We start from the raw sequence: 15,778 nt of genomic DNA, 5'->3' as shown, positions 1-15,778 counted from the left end.
TTCACTTTCAAATGACAACAGTTCTTTAGGGCCTTTACCTTAGACGGTAATCTTTCCAGGAACCACAAAAATGAATAGTCTTTTCAACAGAATAGAGATCGAATTATTATGGACTTGGCATATATTCGTTTTTCACCGTCGCGGTTCCGTAGTGTAGTGGTTATCACGTTCGCTTTACACGCGAAAGGCCCCCGGTTCGATCCCGGGCGGAAACAGCCCGATTACATGGTGAGGGATGTCTTTTTTTAGTTCTGTTAAGGAACATGTATTAGCAATCTAAAGTGCTGAAAACTTAAGGAAAATTCTACGAACGAGACGACTCGGAAATGTTCTTTCAAATGACAGAAACATGGAATTCTGAGGGAAGATCTAACCCTTATCGTCGGTTCCGTAGTGCAGTGGTCATCACGTTCGCCTCACACGCGAAAGGTCCCCGGTTCGATCCCGGGCGGAACCAAACATTCGTGGTTCTTTTTTTTCACTTTCAAATGACAACAGTTCTTTAGGGCCTTTACCTTAGACGGTAATCTTTCCAGGAACCACAAAAATGAATAGTCTTTTCAACAGAATAGAGATCGAATTATTATCGACTTGGCATATATTCGTTTTTCACTGTCGCGGTTTCGTAGTGTAGTGGTTATCACGTTCGCTTTACACGCGAAAGGCCCCCGGTTCGATCCCGGGCGGAACCAGCCCGATTACATGGTGAGGGATGTCTTTTTTTAGTTCTGTTAAGGAACATGTATTAGCAATCTAAAGTGCTGAAAACTTAAGGAAAATTCTACGAACGAGACGACTCGGAAACGTTCTTTCAAATGACAGAAACATGGAATTCTGAGGGAAGATCTAACCCTTCACGTCGGTTCCGTAGTGTAGTGGTCATCACGTTCGCCTCACACGCGAAAGTTCCCCGGTTCGATCCCGGGCGGATCCATACATTCGTGGTTCTTATTTTTCACTTTCAAATGACAACAGTTCTTTAGGGCCTTTACCTTAGACGGTAATCTTTCCAGGGACCACAAAAATGAATAGTCTTTTCAACAGAATAGAGATCGAATTATTATCGACTTGGCATATATTCGTTTTTCGCCGTCGAGGTTCCGTAGTGTAGTGGTTATCACGTTCGCTTTACATGCGAAAGGCCCCCGGTTCGATCTCGGGCGGAACCATACATTCGTGCTTCATATTTTTCACTTTCAAATGACAACAGTTCTTTAGGGCCTTTACCTTAGACGGTACTTTTTCCAGGAACCATACAAATGTTCTTTCAAATGACAGAAATCGGTAGACGGTAATCTTTCCAGGAACCACAAAAATGTTCTTTCAAATGACAGAAACATGGAATTCTGAGGGAAGATCTAACCTTCCCGTCGGTTCCGTAGTGCAGTGGTCATCACGTTCGCCTCACACGCGAAAGGCCCCAAAAGTGCAGAAAACTTAAGGAAAATTCTACGAACGAGGCGACTCGGAAATGTTCTTTCAAATGACAGAAACATGGAATTCTGAGGGAAGATCTAACTCTTCCCGTCGGTTCCGTAGTGTAGTGGTCATCACGTTCGCCTCACACATGAAAGGTCCCCGTTTGATCCCGTGCGGAACCATACATTCGTTGTTCTTATTTTTCACTTTCAAATGACAACAGTTCTTTAGGGCCTTTACCTTAGACGGTAATCTTTCCAGGAATCACAAAAATGAATAGACTTTTCAACAAAATAGAGATCGAATTATTATCGACTTGGCATATATTCGTTTTTCACCGTAGAGGTTCCGTAGTGTAGTGGTTATCACGTTCTCTTTACACGCGAAAGGCCCCCGGTTCGATCCCGGGCGGAACCAGCCCGATTACATGGTGAGGGATGTCTTTTTTAGTTCTGTTACGGAACATGTATTAGCAATCTAAAGTGCTTGAAACTTAAGGAAAATTCTACGAACGAGACGACTCGGAAATGTTCTTTCAAATGACAGAAACATGGAATTCTGAGGGAAGATCTAACCCTTATCGTCGGTTCCGTAGTGCAGTGGTCATCACGTTCGCCTCACACGCGAAAGGTCCCCGGTTCGATCCCGGGCGGAACCAAACATTCGTGGTTCTTTTTTTTCACTTTCAAATGACAACAGTTCTTTAGGGCCTTTACCTTAGACGGTAATCTTTCCAGGAACCACAAAAATGAATAGTCTTTTCAACAGAATAGAGATCGAATTATTATCGACTTGGCATATATTCGTTTTTCACTGTCGCGGTTCCGTAGTGTAGTGGTTATCACGTTCGCTTTACACGCGAAAGGCCCCCGGTTCGATCCCGGGCGGAACCAGCCCGATTACATGGTGAGGGATGTCTTTTTTTAGTTCTGTTAAGGAACATGTATTAGCAATCTAAAGTGCTGAAAACTTAAGGAACATTCTACGAACGAGACGACTCGGAAACGTTCTTTCAAATGACAGAAACATGGAATTCTGAGGGAAGATCTAACCCTTCCCGTCGGTTCCGTAGTGTAGTGGTCATCACGTTCGCCTCACACGCGAAAGGTCCCCGGTTCGATCCCGGGCGGATCCATACATTCGTGGTTCTTATTTTTCACTTTCAAATGACAACAGTTCTTTAGGGCCTTTACCTTAGACGGTAATCTTTCCAGGGACCACAAAAATGAATAGTCTTTTCAACAGAATAGAGATCGAATTATTATCGACTTGGCATATATTCGTTTTTCGCCGTCGAGGTTCCGTAGTGCAGTGGTTATCACGTTCGCTTTACATGCGAAAGGCCCCCGGTTCGATCTCGGGCGGAACCATACATTCGTGCTTCATATTTTTCACTTTCAAATGACAAAAGTTCTTTAGGGCCTTTACCTTAGACGGTACTCTTTCCAGGAACCATACAAATGTTCTTTCAAATGACAGAAATCGGTAGACGGTAATCTTTCCAGGAACCACAAATTGTTCTTTCAAATGACAGAAACATGGAATTCTGAGGGAAGATCTAACCCTTCCCGTCGGTTCCGTAGTGTAGTGGTCATCACGTTCGCCTCGCACGCGAAAGGTCCCCGGTTCGATCCCGGGCGGAACCATACATTCGTCGTTCTTATTTTTCACTTTCAAATGACAACAGTTCTTTAGGGCCTTTACCTTAGACGGTAATCTTTCCAGGAACCACAAAAATGAATAGTCTTTTCAACAGAATAGAGATCGAATTATTATGGACTTGGCATATATTCGTTTTTCACCGTCGCGGTTCCGTAGTGTAGTGGTTATCACGTTCGCTTTACACGCGAAAGGCCCCCGGTTCGATCCCGGGCGGAACCAGCCCGATTACATGGTGAGGGATGTCTTTTTTTAGTTCTGTTAAGGAACATGTATTAGCAATCTAAAGTGCTGAAAACTTAAGGAAAATTCTACGAACGAGACGACTCGGAAATGTTCTTTCAAATGACAGAAACATGGAATTCTGAGGGAAGATCTAACCCTTATCGTCGGTTCCGTAGTGCAGTGGTCATCACGTTCGCCTCACACGCGAAAGGTCCCCGGTTCGATCCCGGGCGGAACCAAACATTCGTGGTTCTTTTTTTTCACTTTCAAATGACAACAGTTCTTTAGGGCCTTTACCTTAGACGGTAATCTTTCCAGGAACCACAAAAATGAATAGTCTTTTCAACAGAATAGAGATCGAATTATTATCGACTTGGCATATATTCGTTTTTCACTGTCGCGGTTCCGTAGTGTAGTGGTTATCACGTTCGCTTTACACGCGAAAGGCCCCCGGTTCGATCCGGGCGGAACCAGCCCGATTACATGGTGAGGGATGTCTTTTTTTAGTTCTGTTAAGGAACATGTATTAGCAATCTAAAGTGCTGAAAACTTAAGGAAAATTCTACGAACGAGACGACTCGGAAACGTTCTTTCAAAGGACAGAAACATGGAATTCTGAGGGAAGATCTAACCCTTCACGTCGGTTCCGTAGTGTAGTGGTCATCACGTTCGCCTCACACGCGAAAGGTCCCCGGTTCGATCCCGGGCGGATCCATACATTCGTGGTTCTTATTTTTCACTTTCAAATGACAACAGTTCTTTAGGGCCTTTACCTTAGACGGTAATCTTTCCAGGGACCACAAAAATGAATAGTCTTTTCAACAGAATAGAGATCGAATTATTATCGACTTGGCATATATTCGTTTTTCGCCGTCGAGGTTCCGTAGTGTAGTGGTTATCACGTTCGCTTTACATGCGAAAGGCCCCCGGTTCGATCTCGGGCGGAACCATACATTCGTGCTTCATATTTTTCACTTTCAAATGACAACAGTTCTTTAGGGCCTTTACCTTAGACGGTACTTTTTCCAGGAACCATACAAATGTTCTTTCAAATGACAGAAATCGGTAGACGGTAATCTTTCCAGGAACCACAAAAATGTTCTTTCAAATGACAGAAACATGGAATTCTGAGGGAAGATCTAACCTTCCCGTCGGTTCCGTAGTGCAGTGGTCATCACGTTCGCCTCACACGCGAAAGGCCCCAAAAGTGCAGAAAACTTAAGGAAAATTCTACGAACGAGGCGACTCGGAAATGTTCTTTCAAATGACAGAAACATGGAATTCTGAGGGAAGATCTAACTCTTCCCGTCGGTTCCGTAGTGTAGTGGTCATCACGTTCGCCTCACACATGAAAGGTCCCCGTTTGATCCCGTGCGGAACCATACATTCGTTGTTCTTATTTTTCACTTTCAAATGACAACAGTTCTTTAGGGCCTTTACCTTAGACGGTAATCTTTCCAGGAATCACAAAAATGAATAGACTTTTCAACAAAATAGAGATCGAATTATTATCGACTTGGCATATATTCGTTTTTCACCGTAGAGGTTCCGTAGTGTAGTGGTTATCACGTTTGCTTTACACGCGAAAGGCCCCCGGTTCGATCCCGGGCGGAACCAGCCCGATTACATGGTGAGGGATGTCTTTTTTTAGTTCTGTTAAGGAACCTGTATTAACAATCTAAAGTGCTGAAAACTTAAGGAATATTCTACGAACGAGACGACTCGGAAATGTTCTTTAAATGACAGAAACATGGAATTCTGAGGGAAGATCTAACCCTTCCCGTCGGTTCCGTAGTGTAGTGGTCATCACGTTCGCCTCACACGCGAAATTTCCCCGGTTCGATTCCGCGAGGAACCATACATTCGTGGTTCTTATTTTTCACTTTCAAATGACAACAGTTCTTTAGGGCCTTTACCTTAGACGGTAATCTTTCCAAGAACCACAAAAATGAATAGCCTTTTCAAAAGAATAGAGATCGAATTATTATCGACTTTTCATATATTCGTTTTTCGCCGTCGTGGTTCCGTAGTGTAGTGGTTATCACGTTCGCTTTACACGCGAAGGGCCCCCGGTTCGATCCCGGGCGGAACCAGCCCGATTACATGGTGAGGGATGTCTTTTTTTAGTTCTGTTAAGGAACATGTATTAGCAATCTAAAGTTCTGAAAATTTAATTAAAATTCTACGAACGAGACGACTCGGAAATGTTCTTTCAAATGACAGAAACATGGAATTCTGAGGGAAGATCTAACCCTTCCCGTCGGTTCCGTAGTGTAGTGGTCATCACGTTCGCCTCACACGCGAAAGGTCCCCGGTACAATCCCGGGCGGAACCATACATTCGTCGTTCTTATTTTTCACTTTCAAATGACAACAGTTCTTTAGGGCCTTTACCTTAGACGGTAATCTTTCCAGGAACCACAAAAATGAATAGTCTTTTCAACAGAATAGAGATCGAATTATTATCGACTTGGCATATATTCGTTTTTCTCCGTCGATGTTCCGTAGTGTAGTGGTTATCACGTTCGCTTTACACGCGAAAGGCCCTCGGTTCGATCCCGGGCGGAACCAGCCCGATTACATGGTGAGGGATGTCTTTTTTTAGTTCTGTTAAGGAACATGTATTAGCAATCAAAAGTGCTGAAAACTTAAAGAAAATTCTACGAACGAGACGGCTCGGAAATGTTCTTTCAAAAGCCAGAAACATGGAATTCTGAGGGAAGATCTAACCCTTCTAGTCGGTTCCGTAGTGTAGTGGTCATCACGTTCGCCTCACACGCGAAAGGTCCCCGGTTCGATCCCGGGCGGAACCATACATTCGTGGTTCTTATTTTTCTCTTTCAAATGACAACAGTTCTTTAGGGCCTTTTCCTTAGACGGTAATCTTTCCAGGAACCACAAAAATGAATAGTCTTTTCAACAGAATAGAGATCGAATTATTATAGACTTGGCATATATTCGTTTTTCACCGTCGAGGTTCCGTAGTGTAGTGGTTATCACGTTCGCTTTACACGCGAAAGGCCCCCGGTTCGATCCCGGGCGGAACCAGCCCGATTACATGGTGAGGGATGTCTTTTTTTAGTTCTGTTAAGGAACATGTATTAGCAATCAAAAGTGCTGAAACCTTAAAGAAAGATCTACGAACGAGACGGCTCGGAAATGTTCTTTCAAAAGCCAGAAACATGGAATTCTGAGGGAAGATCTAACCCTTCTAGTCGGTTCCGTAGTGTAGTGGTCATCACGTTCGCCTCACACGCGAAAGGTCCCCGGTTCGATCCCGGGCGGAACCATACATTCGTGGTTCTTATTTTTCTCTTTCAAATGACAACAGTTTTTTAGGGCCTTTTCCTTAGACGGTAATCTTTCCAGGAACCACAAAAATGAATAGCCTTTTCAAAAGAATAGAGATCGAATTATTATCGACTTTTCATATATTCGTTTTTCGCCGTCGTGGTTCCGTAGTGTAGTGGTTATCACGTTCGCTTTACACGCGAAGGGCCCCCGGTTCGATCCCGGGCGGAACCAGCCCGATTACATGGTGAGGGATGTCTTTTTTTAGTTCTGTTAAGGAACATGTATTAGCAATCTAAAGTTCTGAAAATTTAATTAAAATTCTACGAACGAGACGACTCGGAAATGTTCTTTCAAATGACAGAAACATGGAATTCTGAGGGAAGATCTAACCCTTCCCGTCGGTTCCGTAGTGTAGTGGTCATCACGTTCGCCTCACACGCGAAAGGTCCCCGGTACAATCCCGGGCGGAACCATACATACGTGGTTCTTATTTTTCACTTTCAAATGACAACAGTTCTTTAGGGCCTTTACCTTAGACGGTAATCTTTCCAGGAACCACAAAAATGAATAGTCTTTTCAACAGAATAGAGATCGAATTATTATCGACTTGGCATATATTCGTTTTTCTCCGTCGATGTTCCGTAGTGTAGTGGTTATCACGTTCGCTTTACACGCGAAAGGCCCCCGGTTCGATCCCGGGCGGAACCAGCCCGATTACATGGTGAGGGATGTCTTTTTTTAGTTCTGTTAAGGAACATGTATTAGCAATCAAAAGTGCTGAAAACTTAAAGAAAATTCTACGAACGAGACGGCTCGGAAATGTTCTTTCAAAAGCCAGAAACATGGAATTCTGAGGGAAGATCTAACCCTTCCAGTCGGTTCCGTAGTGTAGTGGTCATCACGTTCGCCTCACACGCGAAAGGTCCCCGGTTCGATCCCGGGCGGAACCATACATTCGTGGTTCTTATTTTTCTCTTTCAAATGACAACAGCTCTTTAGGGCCTTTTCCTTAGACGGTAATCTTTCCAGGAACCACAAAAATGAATAGTCTTTTCAACAGAATAGAGATCGAATTATTATCGACCTGGCATATATTCGTTTTTCACCGTCGAGGTTCCGTAGTGTAGTGGTTATCACGTTCGCTTTACACGCGAAAGGCCCCCGGTTCGATCCCGGGCGGAACCAGCCTGATTACATGGTGAGTGATGTCTTTTTTTAGTTCTGTTAAGGAACATGTATTAGCAATCAAAAGTGCTGAAACCTTAAAGAAAATTCTACGAACGAGACGGCTCGGAAATGTTCTTTCAAAAGCCAGAAACATGGAATTCTGAGGGAAGATCTAACCCTTCTAGTCGGTTCCGTAGTGTAGTGGTCATCACGTTCGCCTCACACGCGAAAGGTCCCCAGTTCGATCCCGGGTGGAACCATACATTCGTGGTTCTTATTTTTCTCTTTCAAATGACAACAGTTCTTTAGGGCCTTTTCCTTAGACGGTAATCTTTCCAGGAACCACAAAAATGAATAGTCTTTTCAACAGAATAGAGATCGAATTATTATCGACTTGGCATATATTCGTTTTTCACAGTCGAGGTTCCGTAGTGTAGTGGGTATCACGTTCGCTTTACACGCGAAAGGCCCCCGGTTCGATCCCGGGCGGAACCAGCCCGATTGCATGGCGAGGGATGTCTTTTTTTAAATCTGTTAAGGAACATGTATTAGCAATCTAAAGTGCTGAAAACTTAAGAAAATTCTACGAACGACACGACTCGGAAACGTTCTTTCAAATGACAGAAACATGGAATTCTGATTGAAGATCTAACCCTTCCCGTCTTTTCCGTAGTGTAGTGGTCATCACGTTCGCCTTACACGCGAAAGGTCCCCGGTTCGATCCCGGGAGGAACCATACATTCGTGGTTCTTATTTTTCACTTTCAAATGACAACAGTTCTTTAGGGCCTTTACCTTAGACGGTAATCTTTCCAGGAACCACAAAAATGAATAGTCTTTTCAACAGAATGGAGATCGAATTATTATCGACTTGGCATATATTCGTTTTTCACCGTCGAGGTTCCGTAGTGTAGTGGTTATCACGTTCGCTTTACACGCGAAAGGCCCCCGGTTCGATCCCGGGCGGAACCAGCCCGATTGTATGGTGAGGGATGTCTTTTTATAGTTCTGTTAAGGAACATGTATTAGCAATCTAAAGTACAGAAAACTTAAGGAAAATTCTACGAACGAGACGACTCGGAAATGTTCTTTCAGATGACAGAAACATGGAATTCTGAGGGAAGATCTAACCCTTCCAGTCGGTTCCGTAGTGTAGTGGTCATCACGTTCGCTTCACACGCGAAAGGTCCCCGGTTCGATCCCGGGCGGAACCATACATTCGTGGTTCCTATTTTTCACTTTAAAATGACAACAGTTCTTTAGGGCCTTTACCTTAGACGGTAATCTTTCCAGGAACCACAAAAATGAATAGTCTTTTCAACAGAATAGAGATCGAATTATTATCGACTTGGCATATATTCGTTTTTCACCGTCGAGGTTCCGTAGTGTAGTGGTTATCACGTTCGCTTTACACGCGAAAGGCCCCCGGTTCGATCCCGGGCGGAACCAGCCCGATTGTATGGTGAGGGATGTCTTTTTATAGTTCTGTTAAGGAACATGTATTAGCAATCTAAAGTACAGAAAACTTAAGGAAAATTCTACGAACGAGACGACTCGGAAATGTTCTTTCAGATGACAGAAACATGGAATTCTGAGGGAAGATCTAACCCTTCCAGTCGGTTCCGTAGTGTAGTGGCCATCACGTTCGCTTCACACGCGAAAGGTCCCCGGTTCGATCCCGGGCGGAACCATACATTCGTGGTTCCTATTTTTCACTTTAAAATGACAACAGTTCTTTAGGGCCTTTACCTTAGACGGTAATCTTTCCAGGAACCACAAAAATGAATAGTCTTTTCAACAGAATAGAGATCGAATTATTATCGACTTGGCATATATTCGTTTTTCTCCGTCGAGGTTCCGTAGTGTAGTGGTTATCACGTTCGCTTTACACGCGAAAGGCCCCCGGTTCGATCCCGGGCGGAACCAGCCCGATTACATGGTGAGGGATGTCTTTTTTAGTTCTGTTAAGGAACATGTATTAGCAATCTAAAGTGCTGAAAACTTAAGGAAAATTCTACGAACGAGACGACTCGGAAATGTTCTTTCAAATGACAGAAACATGGAATTCTGAGGGAAGATCTAACCCTTCCCGTCGGTTCCGTAGTGTAGTGGTCATCACGTTCGCCTCACACGCGAAAGGTCCCCGGTTCGATCCCGGGCGGAACCATACATTCGTCGTTCTTATTTTTCACTTTCAAATGACAACAGTTCTTTAGGGCCTTTACCTTAGACGGTAATCTTTCCAGGAACCACAAAAATGAATAGTCTTTTCAACAGAATAGAGATCGAATTATTATGGACTTGGCATATATTCGTTTTTCACCGTCGCGGTTCCGTAGTGTAGTGGTTATCACGTTCGCTTTACACGCGAAAGGCCCCCGGTTCGATCCCGGGCGGAACCAGCCCGATTACATGGTGAGGGATGTCTTTTTTTAGTTCTGTTAAGGAACATGTATTAGCAATCTAAAGTGCTGAAAACTTAAGGAAAATTCTACGAACGAGACGACTCGGAAATGTTCTTTCAAATGACAGAAACATGGAATTCTGAGGGAAGATCTAACCCTTATCGTCGGTTCCGTAGTGCAGTGGTCATCACGTTCGCCTCACACGCGAAAGGTCCCCGGTTCGATCCCGGGCGGAACCAAACATTCGTGGTTCTTTTTTTTCACTTTCAAATGACAACAGTTCTTTAGGGCCTTTACCTTAGACGGTAATCTTTCCAAGAACCACAAAAATGAATAGTCTTTTCAACAGAATAGAGATCGAATTATTATCGACTTGGCATATATTCGTTTTTCACTGTCGCGGTTCCGTAGTGTAGTGGTTATCACGTTCGCTTTACACGCGAAAGGCCCCCGGTTCGATCCCGGGCGGAACGAGCCCGATTACATGGTGAGGGATGTCTTTTTTTAGTTCTGTTAAGGAACATGTATTAGCAATCTAAAGTGCTGAAAACTTAAGGAAAATTCTACGAACGAGACGACTCGGAAATGTTCTTTCAAATGACAGAAACATGGAATTCTGAGGGAAGATCTAACCCTTCCCGTCGGTTCCGTAGTGTAGTGGTCATCACGTTCGCCTCACACGCGAAAGGTCCCCGGTTCGATCCCGGGCGGATCCATACATTCGTGGTTCTTATTTTTCACTTTCAAATGACAACAGTTCTTTAGGGCCTTTACCTTAGGCGGTAATCTTTCCAGGGACCACAAAAATGAATAGTCTTTTCAACAGAATAGAGATCGAATTATTATCGACTTGGCATATATTCGTTTTTCGCCGTCGAGGTTCCGTAGTGTAGTGGTTATCACGTTCGCTTTACATGCGAAAGGCCCCCGGTTCGATCTCGGGCGGAACCATACATTCGTTTTTCATATTTTTCACTTTCAAATGACAACAGTTCTTTAGGGCCTTTACCTTAGACGGTACTCTTTCCAGGAACCATACAAATGTTCTTTCAAATGACAGAAATCGGTAGACGGTAATCTTTCCAGGAACCACAAAAATGTTCTTTCAAATGACAGAAACATGGAATTCTGAGGGAAGATCTAACCTTCCCGTCGGTTCCGTAGTGCAGTGGTCTTCACGTTCGCCTCACACGCGAAAGGCCCAAAAAGTGCAGAAAACTTAAGGAAAATTCTACGAACGAGGCGACTCGGAAATGTTCTTTCAAATGACAGAAACATGGAATTCTGAGGGAAGATCTAACTCTTCCCGTCGGTTCCGTAGTGTAGTGGTCATCACGTTCGCCTCACACGCGAAAGGTCCCCGTTTGATCCCGTGCGGAACCATACATTCGTTGTTCTTATTTTTCACTTTCAAATGACAACAGTTCTTTAGGGCCTTTACCTTAGACGGTAATCTTTCCAGGAATCACAAAAATGAATAGACTTTTCAACAAAATAGAGATCGAATTATTATCGACTTGGCATATATTCGTTTTTCACCGTAGAGGTTCCGTAGTGTAGTGGTTATCACGTTTGCTTTACACGCGAAAGGCCCCCGGTTCGATCCCGGGCGGAACCAGCCCGATTACATGGTGAGGGATGTCTTTTTTTAGTTCTGTTAAGGAACCTGTATTAGCAATCTAAAGTGCTGAAAACTTAAGGAATATTCTACGAACGAGACGACTCGGAAATGTTCTTTAAATGACAGAAACATGGAATTCCGAGGGAAGATCTAACACTTCCCGTTGGTTCCGTAGTGTAGTGGTCATCACGTTCGCCTCACACGCGAAAGGTCCCCGGTTCGATCCCGGGCGGAACCATACATTCGTGGTTCTTATTTTTCACTTTCAAATGACAACAGTTCTTTAGGGCCTTTACCTTAGACGGTAATCTTTCCAGGAACCACAAAAATTAATAGTCTTTTCAACAGAATAGAGATCGAATTATTATCGACTAGGCATATATTCGTTTTTCACCGTCGAGGTTCCGTAGTGTAGTGGTTATCACGTTCGCTTTACACGCGAAAGGCCCCCGGTTCGATCCCGAGCGGAACCAGCCCGATTACATGGTGAGGGATGTCTTTTTTAGTTCTGTTACGGAACATGTATTAGCAATCTAAAGTGCTGAAAACTTAAGGAAAATTCTACGAACGAGACGACTCGGAAATGTTCTTTCAAATGACAGAAACATGGAATTCTGAGGGAAGATCTAACCCTTCCCGTCGGTTCCGTAGTGTAGTGGTCATCACGTTCGCCTCACACGCGAAAGGTCCCCGGTTCGATCCCGGGCGGAACCATACATTCGTCGTTCTTATTTTTCACTTTCAAATGACAACAGTTCTTTAGGGCCTTTACCTTAGACGGTAATCTTTCCAGGAACCACAAAAATGAATAATCTTTTCAACAGAATAGAGATCGAATTATTATGGACTTGGCATATATTCGTTTTTCACCGTCGCGGTTCCGTAGTGTAGTGGTTATCACGTTCGCTTTACACGCGAAAGGCCCCCGGTTCGATCCCGGGCGGAACCAGCCCGATTACATGGTGAGGGATGTCTTTTTATAGTTCTGTTAAGGAACATGTATTAGCAATCTAAAGTGCTGAAAACTTAAGGAAAATTCTACGAACGAGACGACTCGGAAATGTTCTTTCAAATGACAGAAACATGGAATTCTGAGGGAAGATCTAACCCTTCCCGTCGGTTCCGTAGTGCAGTGGTCATCACGTTCGCCTCACACGCGAAAGGTCCCCGGTTCGATCCCGGGCGGAACCAAACATTCGTGGTTCTTTTTTTTCACTTTCAAATGACAACAGTTCTTTAGGGCCTTTACCTTAGACGGTAATCTTTCCAGGAACCACAAAAATGAATAGTCTTTTCAACAGAATAGAGATCGAATTATTATCGACTTGGCATATATTCGTTTTTCACTGTCGCGGTTCCGTAGTGTAGTGGTTATCACGTTCGCTTTACACGCGAAAGGCCCCCGGTTCGATCCCGGGCGGAACCAGCCCGATTACATGGTGAGGGATGTCTTTTTTTAGTTCTGTTAAGGAACATGTATTAGCAATCTAAAGTGCTGAAAACTTAAGGAAAATTCTACGAACGAGACGACTCGGAAATGTTCTTTCAAATGACAGAAACATGGAATTCTAAGGGAAGATCTAACCCTTCCCGTCGGTTCCGTAGTGTAGTGGTCATCACGTTCGCCTCACACGCGAAAGGTCCCCCGGTTCGATCCCGGGCGGATCCATACATTCGTGGTTCTTATTTTTCACTTTCAAATGACAACAGTTCTTTAGGGCCTTTACCTTAGACGGTAATCTTTCCAGGGACCACAAAAATGAATAGTCTTTTCAACAGAATAGAGATCGAATTATTATCGACTTGGCATATATTCGTTTTTCGCCGTCGAGGTTCCGTAGTGTAGTGGTTATCACGTTCGCTTTACATGCGAAAGGCCCCCGGTTCGATCTCGGGCGGAACCATACATTCGTGCTTCATATTTTTCACTTTCAAATGACAACAGTTCTTTAGGGCCTTTACCTTAGACGGTACTCTTTCCAGGAACCATACAAATGTTCTTTCAAATGACAGAAATCGGTAGACGGTAATCTTTCCAGGAACCACAAAAATGTTCTTTCAAATGACAGAAACATGGAATTCTGAGGGAAGATCTAACCTTCCCGTCGGTTCCGTAGTGCAGTGGTCATCACGTTCGCCTCACACGCGAAAGGCCCCAAAAGTGCAGAAAACTTAAGGAAAATTCTACGAACGAGGCGACTCGGAAATGTTCTTTCAAATGACAGAAACATGGAATTCTGAGGGAAGATCTAACTCTTCCCGTCGGTTCCGTAGTGTAGTGGTCATCACGTTCGCCTCACACGCGAAAGGTCCCCGTTTGATCCCGTGCGGAACCATACATTCGTTGTTCTTATTTTTCACTTTCAAATGACAACAGTTCTTTAGGGCCTTTACCTTAGACGGTAATCTTTCCAGGAATCACAAAAATGAATAGACTTTTCAACAAAATAGAGATCGAATTATTATCGACTTGGCATATATTCGTTTTTCACCGTAGAGGTTCCGTAGTGTAGTGGTTATCACGTTTGCTTTACACGCGAACGGCCCTCGGTTCGATCCCGGGCGGAACCAGCCCGATTACATGGTGAGGGATGTCTTTTTTTAGTTCTGTTAAGGAACCTGTATTAGCAATCTAAAGTGCTGAAAACTTAAGGAATATTCTACGAACGAGACGACTCGGAAATGTTCTTTAAATGACAGAAACATGGAATTCTGAGGGAAGATCTAACACTTCCCGTCGGTTCCGTAGTGTTGTGGTCATCACGCTCGCCTCACACGCGAAAGGTCCCCGGTTCGATCCCGGCCGGAACCATACATTCGTGGTTCTTATTTTTCACTTTCAAATGACAACATTTCTTTAGGGCCTTTACCTTAGACGGTAATCTTTCCAGGAACCACAAAAATGAATAGTCTTTTCAACAGAATAGAGATCGAATTATTATCGACTTGGCATATATTCGTTTTTCACCGTCGAGGTTCCGTAGTGTAGTGGTTATCACGTTCGCTTTACACGCGAAAGGCCCCCGGTTCGATCCCGGGCGGAACCAGACCGATTACATGGTGAGGGATGTCTTTTTTCAGTTCTGTTAAGGAACATGTATTAGCAATCTAAAGTGCTGAAAACTTAAGGAAAATTCTACGAACGAGACGACTCGGAAATGTTCTTTCAAATGACAGAAACATGGAATTCTGAGGGAAGATCTAACCCTTCCCGTCGGTTCCGTAGTGTAGTGGTCATCACGTTCGCCTCACACGCGAAAGGTCCCCGGTTCGATCCCGGGCGGAACCATACATTCGTGGTTCTTATTTTTCACTTTCAAATGACAACAGTTCTTTAGGGCCTTTACCTTAGACGGTAATCTTTCCAGGAACCACAAAAATGAATAGTCTTTTCAACAGAATAGAGATCGAATTATTATCGACTTGGCATATATTCGTTTTTCACCGTCGAGGTTCCGTAGTGTAGTGGTTATCACGTTCGCTTTACACGCGAAAGGTCCCCGGTTCGATCCCGGGCGGAACCAGCCCGATTACATGGTGAAGAATGTCTTTTTTTAGTTCTGTTAAGGAACATGTTTTAGCAATCAAAAGTGCAGAAAACTTAAGGAAAATTCTACGAACGAGGCGACTCGGAAATGTTCTTTCAAATGACAGAAACATGGAATTCTGAGGGAAGATCTAACTCTTCCCGTCGGTTCCGTAGTGTAGTGGTCATCACGTTCGCCTCACACGCGAAAGTTCCCCGTTCGATCCCGTGCGGAACCATACATTCGTTGTTCTTTTTTTTCACTTTCAAATGACAACGGTTCTTTAGGGCCTTTACCTTAGACGGTAATCTTTCCAGGAACCACAAAAATGAATAGTCTTTTCAACAGAATAGAGATCGAATTATTATCGACTTGGCATATATTCGTTTTTCACCGTCGAGGTTCCGTAGTGTAGGCCCCCGGTTCGATCCCGGGCGGAACCAGCCCGATTACATGGTGAAGG

General features: G+C 44.0%; 60 non-coding genes across 60 annotated transcripts; all 60 read left to right on the top strand.

The window, feature by feature from the left end:
- The first annotated feature begins 142 nt into the window (after positions 1-142).
- On the top strand, positions 143-215 carry Trnav-uac (transfer RNA valine (anticodon UAC)). The gene has a single exon. It is a non-coding gene; the product is annotated as a tRNA-Val (tRNA).
- Positions 216-384: 169 nt separating this feature from the next.
- Positions 385-457, top strand: Trnav-cac (transfer RNA valine (anticodon CAC)). Its single transcript has one exon. It is a non-coding gene; the product is annotated as a tRNA-Val (tRNA).
- Positions 458-619: 162 nt separating this feature from the next.
- Positions 620-692, top strand: Trnav-uac (transfer RNA valine (anticodon UAC)). Its single transcript has one exon. It is a non-coding gene; the product is annotated as a tRNA-Val (tRNA).
- Positions 693-861: 169 nt separating this feature from the next.
- Positions 862-934, top strand: Trnav-cac (transfer RNA valine (anticodon CAC)). The gene has a single exon. It is a non-coding gene; the product is annotated as a tRNA-Val (tRNA).
- Positions 935-1,096: 162 nt separating this feature from the next.
- Positions 1,097-1,169, top strand: Trnav-uac (transfer RNA valine (anticodon UAC)). The gene has a single exon. It is a non-coding gene; the product is annotated as a tRNA-Val (tRNA).
- Positions 1,170-1,763: 594 nt separating this feature from the next.
- Trnav-uac (transfer RNA valine (anticodon UAC)) lies at positions 1,764-1,836 on the top strand. Its single transcript has one exon. It is a non-coding gene; the product is annotated as a tRNA-Val (tRNA).
- A 168-nt stretch (positions 1,837-2,004) lies between these two features.
- Trnav-cac (transfer RNA valine (anticodon CAC)) lies at positions 2,005-2,077 on the top strand. Its single transcript has one exon. It is a non-coding gene; the product is annotated as a tRNA-Val (tRNA).
- A 162-nt stretch (positions 2,078-2,239) lies between these two features.
- Positions 2,240-2,312, top strand: Trnav-uac (transfer RNA valine (anticodon UAC)). The gene has a single exon. It is a non-coding gene; the product is annotated as a tRNA-Val (tRNA).
- Positions 2,313-2,481: 169 nt separating this feature from the next.
- On the top strand, positions 2,482-2,554 carry Trnav-cac (transfer RNA valine (anticodon CAC)). Its single transcript has one exon. It is a non-coding gene; the product is annotated as a tRNA-Val (tRNA).
- Positions 2,555-2,716: 162 nt separating this feature from the next.
- Positions 2,717-2,789, top strand: Trnav-uac (transfer RNA valine (anticodon UAC)). The gene has a single exon. It is a non-coding gene; the product is annotated as a tRNA-Val (tRNA).
- A 203-nt stretch (positions 2,790-2,992) lies between these two features.
- Positions 2,993-3,065, top strand: Trnaa-cgc (transfer RNA alanine (anticodon CGC)). Its single transcript has one exon. It is a non-coding gene; the product is annotated as a tRNA-Ala (tRNA).
- A 162-nt stretch (positions 3,066-3,227) lies between these two features.
- Trnav-uac (transfer RNA valine (anticodon UAC)) lies at positions 3,228-3,300 on the top strand. The gene has a single exon. It is a non-coding gene; the product is annotated as a tRNA-Val (tRNA).
- Positions 3,301-3,469: 169 nt separating this feature from the next.
- On the top strand, positions 3,470-3,542 carry Trnav-cac (transfer RNA valine (anticodon CAC)). The gene has a single exon. It is a non-coding gene; the product is annotated as a tRNA-Val (tRNA).
- A 162-nt stretch (positions 3,543-3,704) lies between these two features.
- On the top strand, positions 3,705-3,776 carry Trnav-uac (transfer RNA valine (anticodon UAC)). The gene has a single exon. It is a non-coding gene; the product is annotated as a tRNA-Val (tRNA).
- Positions 3,777-3,945: 169 nt separating this feature from the next.
- On the top strand, positions 3,946-4,018 carry Trnav-cac (transfer RNA valine (anticodon CAC)). Its single transcript has one exon. It is a non-coding gene; the product is annotated as a tRNA-Val (tRNA).
- Positions 4,019-4,180: 162 nt separating this feature from the next.
- Positions 4,181-4,253, top strand: Trnav-uac (transfer RNA valine (anticodon UAC)). Its single transcript has one exon. It is a non-coding gene; the product is annotated as a tRNA-Val (tRNA).
- Positions 4,254-4,847: 594 nt separating this feature from the next.
- Trnav-uac (transfer RNA valine (anticodon UAC)) lies at positions 4,848-4,920 on the top strand. The gene has a single exon. It is a non-coding gene; the product is annotated as a tRNA-Val (tRNA).
- Positions 4,921-5,088: 168 nt separating this feature from the next.
- On the top strand, positions 5,089-5,161 carry Trnav-cac (transfer RNA valine (anticodon CAC)). The gene has a single exon. It is a non-coding gene; the product is annotated as a tRNA-Val (tRNA).
- Positions 5,162-5,323: 162 nt separating this feature from the next.
- Positions 5,324-5,396, top strand: Trnav-uac (transfer RNA valine (anticodon UAC)). The gene has a single exon. It is a non-coding gene; the product is annotated as a tRNA-Val (tRNA).
- A 169-nt stretch (positions 5,397-5,565) lies between these two features.
- Positions 5,566-5,638, top strand: Trnav-cac (transfer RNA valine (anticodon CAC)). Its single transcript has one exon. It is a non-coding gene; the product is annotated as a tRNA-Val (tRNA).
- Positions 5,639-5,800: 162 nt separating this feature from the next.
- Trnav-uac (transfer RNA valine (anticodon UAC)) lies at positions 5,801-5,873 on the top strand. The gene has a single exon. It is a non-coding gene; the product is annotated as a tRNA-Val (tRNA).
- Positions 5,874-6,042: 169 nt separating this feature from the next.
- Positions 6,043-6,115, top strand: Trnav-cac (transfer RNA valine (anticodon CAC)). The gene has a single exon. It is a non-coding gene; the product is annotated as a tRNA-Val (tRNA).
- A 162-nt stretch (positions 6,116-6,277) lies between these two features.
- Trnav-uac (transfer RNA valine (anticodon UAC)) lies at positions 6,278-6,350 on the top strand. Its single transcript has one exon. It is a non-coding gene; the product is annotated as a tRNA-Val (tRNA).
- Positions 6,351-6,519: 169 nt separating this feature from the next.
- Trnav-cac (transfer RNA valine (anticodon CAC)) lies at positions 6,520-6,592 on the top strand. The gene has a single exon. It is a non-coding gene; the product is annotated as a tRNA-Val (tRNA).
- Positions 6,593-6,754: 162 nt separating this feature from the next.
- Positions 6,755-6,827, top strand: Trnav-uac (transfer RNA valine (anticodon UAC)). Its single transcript has one exon. It is a non-coding gene; the product is annotated as a tRNA-Val (tRNA).
- A 169-nt stretch (positions 6,828-6,996) lies between these two features.
- On the top strand, positions 6,997-7,069 carry Trnav-cac (transfer RNA valine (anticodon CAC)). Its single transcript has one exon. It is a non-coding gene; the product is annotated as a tRNA-Val (tRNA).
- A 162-nt stretch (positions 7,070-7,231) lies between these two features.
- On the top strand, positions 7,232-7,304 carry Trnav-uac (transfer RNA valine (anticodon UAC)). Its single transcript has one exon. It is a non-coding gene; the product is annotated as a tRNA-Val (tRNA).
- Positions 7,305-7,473: 169 nt separating this feature from the next.
- Positions 7,474-7,546, top strand: Trnav-cac (transfer RNA valine (anticodon CAC)). The gene has a single exon. It is a non-coding gene; the product is annotated as a tRNA-Val (tRNA).
- A 162-nt stretch (positions 7,547-7,708) lies between these two features.
- Positions 7,709-7,781, top strand: Trnav-uac (transfer RNA valine (anticodon UAC)). Its single transcript has one exon. It is a non-coding gene; the product is annotated as a tRNA-Val (tRNA).
- A 169-nt stretch (positions 7,782-7,950) lies between these two features.
- Positions 7,951-8,023, top strand: Trnav-cac (transfer RNA valine (anticodon CAC)). Its single transcript has one exon. It is a non-coding gene; the product is annotated as a tRNA-Val (tRNA).
- Positions 8,024-8,185: 162 nt separating this feature from the next.
- Trnav-uac (transfer RNA valine (anticodon UAC)) lies at positions 8,186-8,258 on the top strand. The gene has a single exon. It is a non-coding gene; the product is annotated as a tRNA-Val (tRNA).
- Positions 8,259-8,423: 165 nt separating this feature from the next.
- On the top strand, positions 8,424-8,499 carry Trnav-uac (transfer RNA valine (anticodon UAC)). Its single transcript has one exon. It is a non-coding gene; the product is annotated as a tRNA-Val (tRNA).
- A 162-nt stretch (positions 8,500-8,661) lies between these two features.
- Positions 8,662-8,734, top strand: Trnav-uac (transfer RNA valine (anticodon UAC)). Its single transcript has one exon. It is a non-coding gene; the product is annotated as a tRNA-Val (tRNA).
- A 169-nt stretch (positions 8,735-8,903) lies between these two features.
- Trnav-cac (transfer RNA valine (anticodon CAC)) lies at positions 8,904-8,976 on the top strand. Its single transcript has one exon. It is a non-coding gene; the product is annotated as a tRNA-Val (tRNA).
- Positions 8,977-9,138: 162 nt separating this feature from the next.
- Positions 9,139-9,211, top strand: Trnav-uac (transfer RNA valine (anticodon UAC)). Its single transcript has one exon. It is a non-coding gene; the product is annotated as a tRNA-Val (tRNA).
- Positions 9,212-9,380: 169 nt separating this feature from the next.
- Positions 9,381-9,453, top strand: Trnav-cac (transfer RNA valine (anticodon CAC)). The gene has a single exon. It is a non-coding gene; the product is annotated as a tRNA-Val (tRNA).
- A 162-nt stretch (positions 9,454-9,615) lies between these two features.
- Positions 9,616-9,688, top strand: Trnav-uac (transfer RNA valine (anticodon UAC)). The gene has a single exon. It is a non-coding gene; the product is annotated as a tRNA-Val (tRNA).
- A 168-nt stretch (positions 9,689-9,856) lies between these two features.
- Positions 9,857-9,929, top strand: Trnav-cac (transfer RNA valine (anticodon CAC)). Its single transcript has one exon. It is a non-coding gene; the product is annotated as a tRNA-Val (tRNA).
- A 162-nt stretch (positions 9,930-10,091) lies between these two features.
- Positions 10,092-10,164, top strand: Trnav-uac (transfer RNA valine (anticodon UAC)). Its single transcript has one exon. It is a non-coding gene; the product is annotated as a tRNA-Val (tRNA).
- A 169-nt stretch (positions 10,165-10,333) lies between these two features.
- On the top strand, positions 10,334-10,406 carry Trnav-cac (transfer RNA valine (anticodon CAC)). Its single transcript has one exon. It is a non-coding gene; the product is annotated as a tRNA-Val (tRNA).
- Positions 10,407-10,568: 162 nt separating this feature from the next.
- On the top strand, positions 10,569-10,641 carry Trnav-uac (transfer RNA valine (anticodon UAC)). Its single transcript has one exon. It is a non-coding gene; the product is annotated as a tRNA-Val (tRNA).
- A 169-nt stretch (positions 10,642-10,810) lies between these two features.
- On the top strand, positions 10,811-10,883 carry Trnav-cac (transfer RNA valine (anticodon CAC)). The gene has a single exon. It is a non-coding gene; the product is annotated as a tRNA-Val (tRNA).
- A 162-nt stretch (positions 10,884-11,045) lies between these two features.
- Positions 11,046-11,118, top strand: Trnav-uac (transfer RNA valine (anticodon UAC)). The gene has a single exon. It is a non-coding gene; the product is annotated as a tRNA-Val (tRNA).
- A 360-nt stretch (positions 11,119-11,478) lies between these two features.
- On the top strand, positions 11,479-11,550 carry Trnav-cac (transfer RNA valine (anticodon CAC)). Its single transcript has one exon. It is a non-coding gene; the product is annotated as a tRNA-Val (tRNA).
- A 162-nt stretch (positions 11,551-11,712) lies between these two features.
- Trnav-uac (transfer RNA valine (anticodon UAC)) lies at positions 11,713-11,785 on the top strand. The gene has a single exon. It is a non-coding gene; the product is annotated as a tRNA-Val (tRNA).
- A 168-nt stretch (positions 11,786-11,953) lies between these two features.
- Trnav-cac (transfer RNA valine (anticodon CAC)) lies at positions 11,954-12,026 on the top strand. Its single transcript has one exon. It is a non-coding gene; the product is annotated as a tRNA-Val (tRNA).
- A 162-nt stretch (positions 12,027-12,188) lies between these two features.
- Positions 12,189-12,261, top strand: Trnav-uac (transfer RNA valine (anticodon UAC)). The gene has a single exon. It is a non-coding gene; the product is annotated as a tRNA-Val (tRNA).
- A 168-nt stretch (positions 12,262-12,429) lies between these two features.
- On the top strand, positions 12,430-12,502 carry Trnav-cac (transfer RNA valine (anticodon CAC)). Its single transcript has one exon. It is a non-coding gene; the product is annotated as a tRNA-Val (tRNA).
- Positions 12,503-12,664: 162 nt separating this feature from the next.
- Trnav-uac (transfer RNA valine (anticodon UAC)) lies at positions 12,665-12,737 on the top strand. Its single transcript has one exon. It is a non-coding gene; the product is annotated as a tRNA-Val (tRNA).
- Positions 12,738-12,906: 169 nt separating this feature from the next.
- Trnav-cac (transfer RNA valine (anticodon CAC)) lies at positions 12,907-12,979 on the top strand. Its single transcript has one exon. It is a non-coding gene; the product is annotated as a tRNA-Val (tRNA).
- A 162-nt stretch (positions 12,980-13,141) lies between these two features.
- Positions 13,142-13,214, top strand: Trnav-uac (transfer RNA valine (anticodon UAC)). Its single transcript has one exon. It is a non-coding gene; the product is annotated as a tRNA-Val (tRNA).
- A 169-nt stretch (positions 13,215-13,383) lies between these two features.
- On the top strand, positions 13,384-13,457 carry Trnav-cac (transfer RNA valine (anticodon CAC)). The gene has a single exon. It is a non-coding gene; the product is annotated as a tRNA-Val (tRNA).
- Positions 13,458-13,619: 162 nt separating this feature from the next.
- On the top strand, positions 13,620-13,692 carry Trnav-uac (transfer RNA valine (anticodon UAC)). The gene has a single exon. It is a non-coding gene; the product is annotated as a tRNA-Val (tRNA).
- A 360-nt stretch (positions 13,693-14,052) lies between these two features.
- On the top strand, positions 14,053-14,124 carry Trnav-cac (transfer RNA valine (anticodon CAC)). Its single transcript has one exon. It is a non-coding gene; the product is annotated as a tRNA-Val (tRNA).
- Positions 14,125-14,286: 162 nt separating this feature from the next.
- Trnav-uac (transfer RNA valine (anticodon UAC)) lies at positions 14,287-14,359 on the top strand. Its single transcript has one exon. It is a non-coding gene; the product is annotated as a tRNA-Val (tRNA).
- A 168-nt stretch (positions 14,360-14,527) lies between these two features.
- Trnav-cac (transfer RNA valine (anticodon CAC)) lies at positions 14,528-14,600 on the top strand. Its single transcript has one exon. It is a non-coding gene; the product is annotated as a tRNA-Val (tRNA).
- A 162-nt stretch (positions 14,601-14,762) lies between these two features.
- Trnav-uac (transfer RNA valine (anticodon UAC)) lies at positions 14,763-14,835 on the top strand. The gene has a single exon. It is a non-coding gene; the product is annotated as a tRNA-Val (tRNA).
- Positions 14,836-15,004: 169 nt separating this feature from the next.
- On the top strand, positions 15,005-15,077 carry Trnav-cac (transfer RNA valine (anticodon CAC)). The gene has a single exon. It is a non-coding gene; the product is annotated as a tRNA-Val (tRNA).
- A 162-nt stretch (positions 15,078-15,239) lies between these two features.
- Positions 15,240-15,312, top strand: Trnav-uac (transfer RNA valine (anticodon UAC)). The gene has a single exon. It is a non-coding gene; the product is annotated as a tRNA-Val (tRNA).
- A 169-nt stretch (positions 15,313-15,481) lies between these two features.
- Positions 15,482-15,553, top strand: Trnav-cac (transfer RNA valine (anticodon CAC)). The gene has a single exon. It is a non-coding gene; the product is annotated as a tRNA-Val (tRNA).
- Positions 15,554-15,778: the final 225 nt, after the last annotated feature.

The sequence above is a fragment of the Argiope bruennichi genome, chromosome 10, assembly GCF_947563725.1.
Source record: "Argiope bruennichi chromosome 10, qqArgBrue1.1, whole genome shotgun sequence".
NCBI lineage: Eukaryota > Metazoa > Arthropoda > Arachnida > Araneae > Araneidae > Argiope > Argiope bruennichi.
The sequence above is the reverse complement of the archived record's forward strand: the minus strand, read 5'-3'. Positions and strand labels throughout refer to the sequence as shown.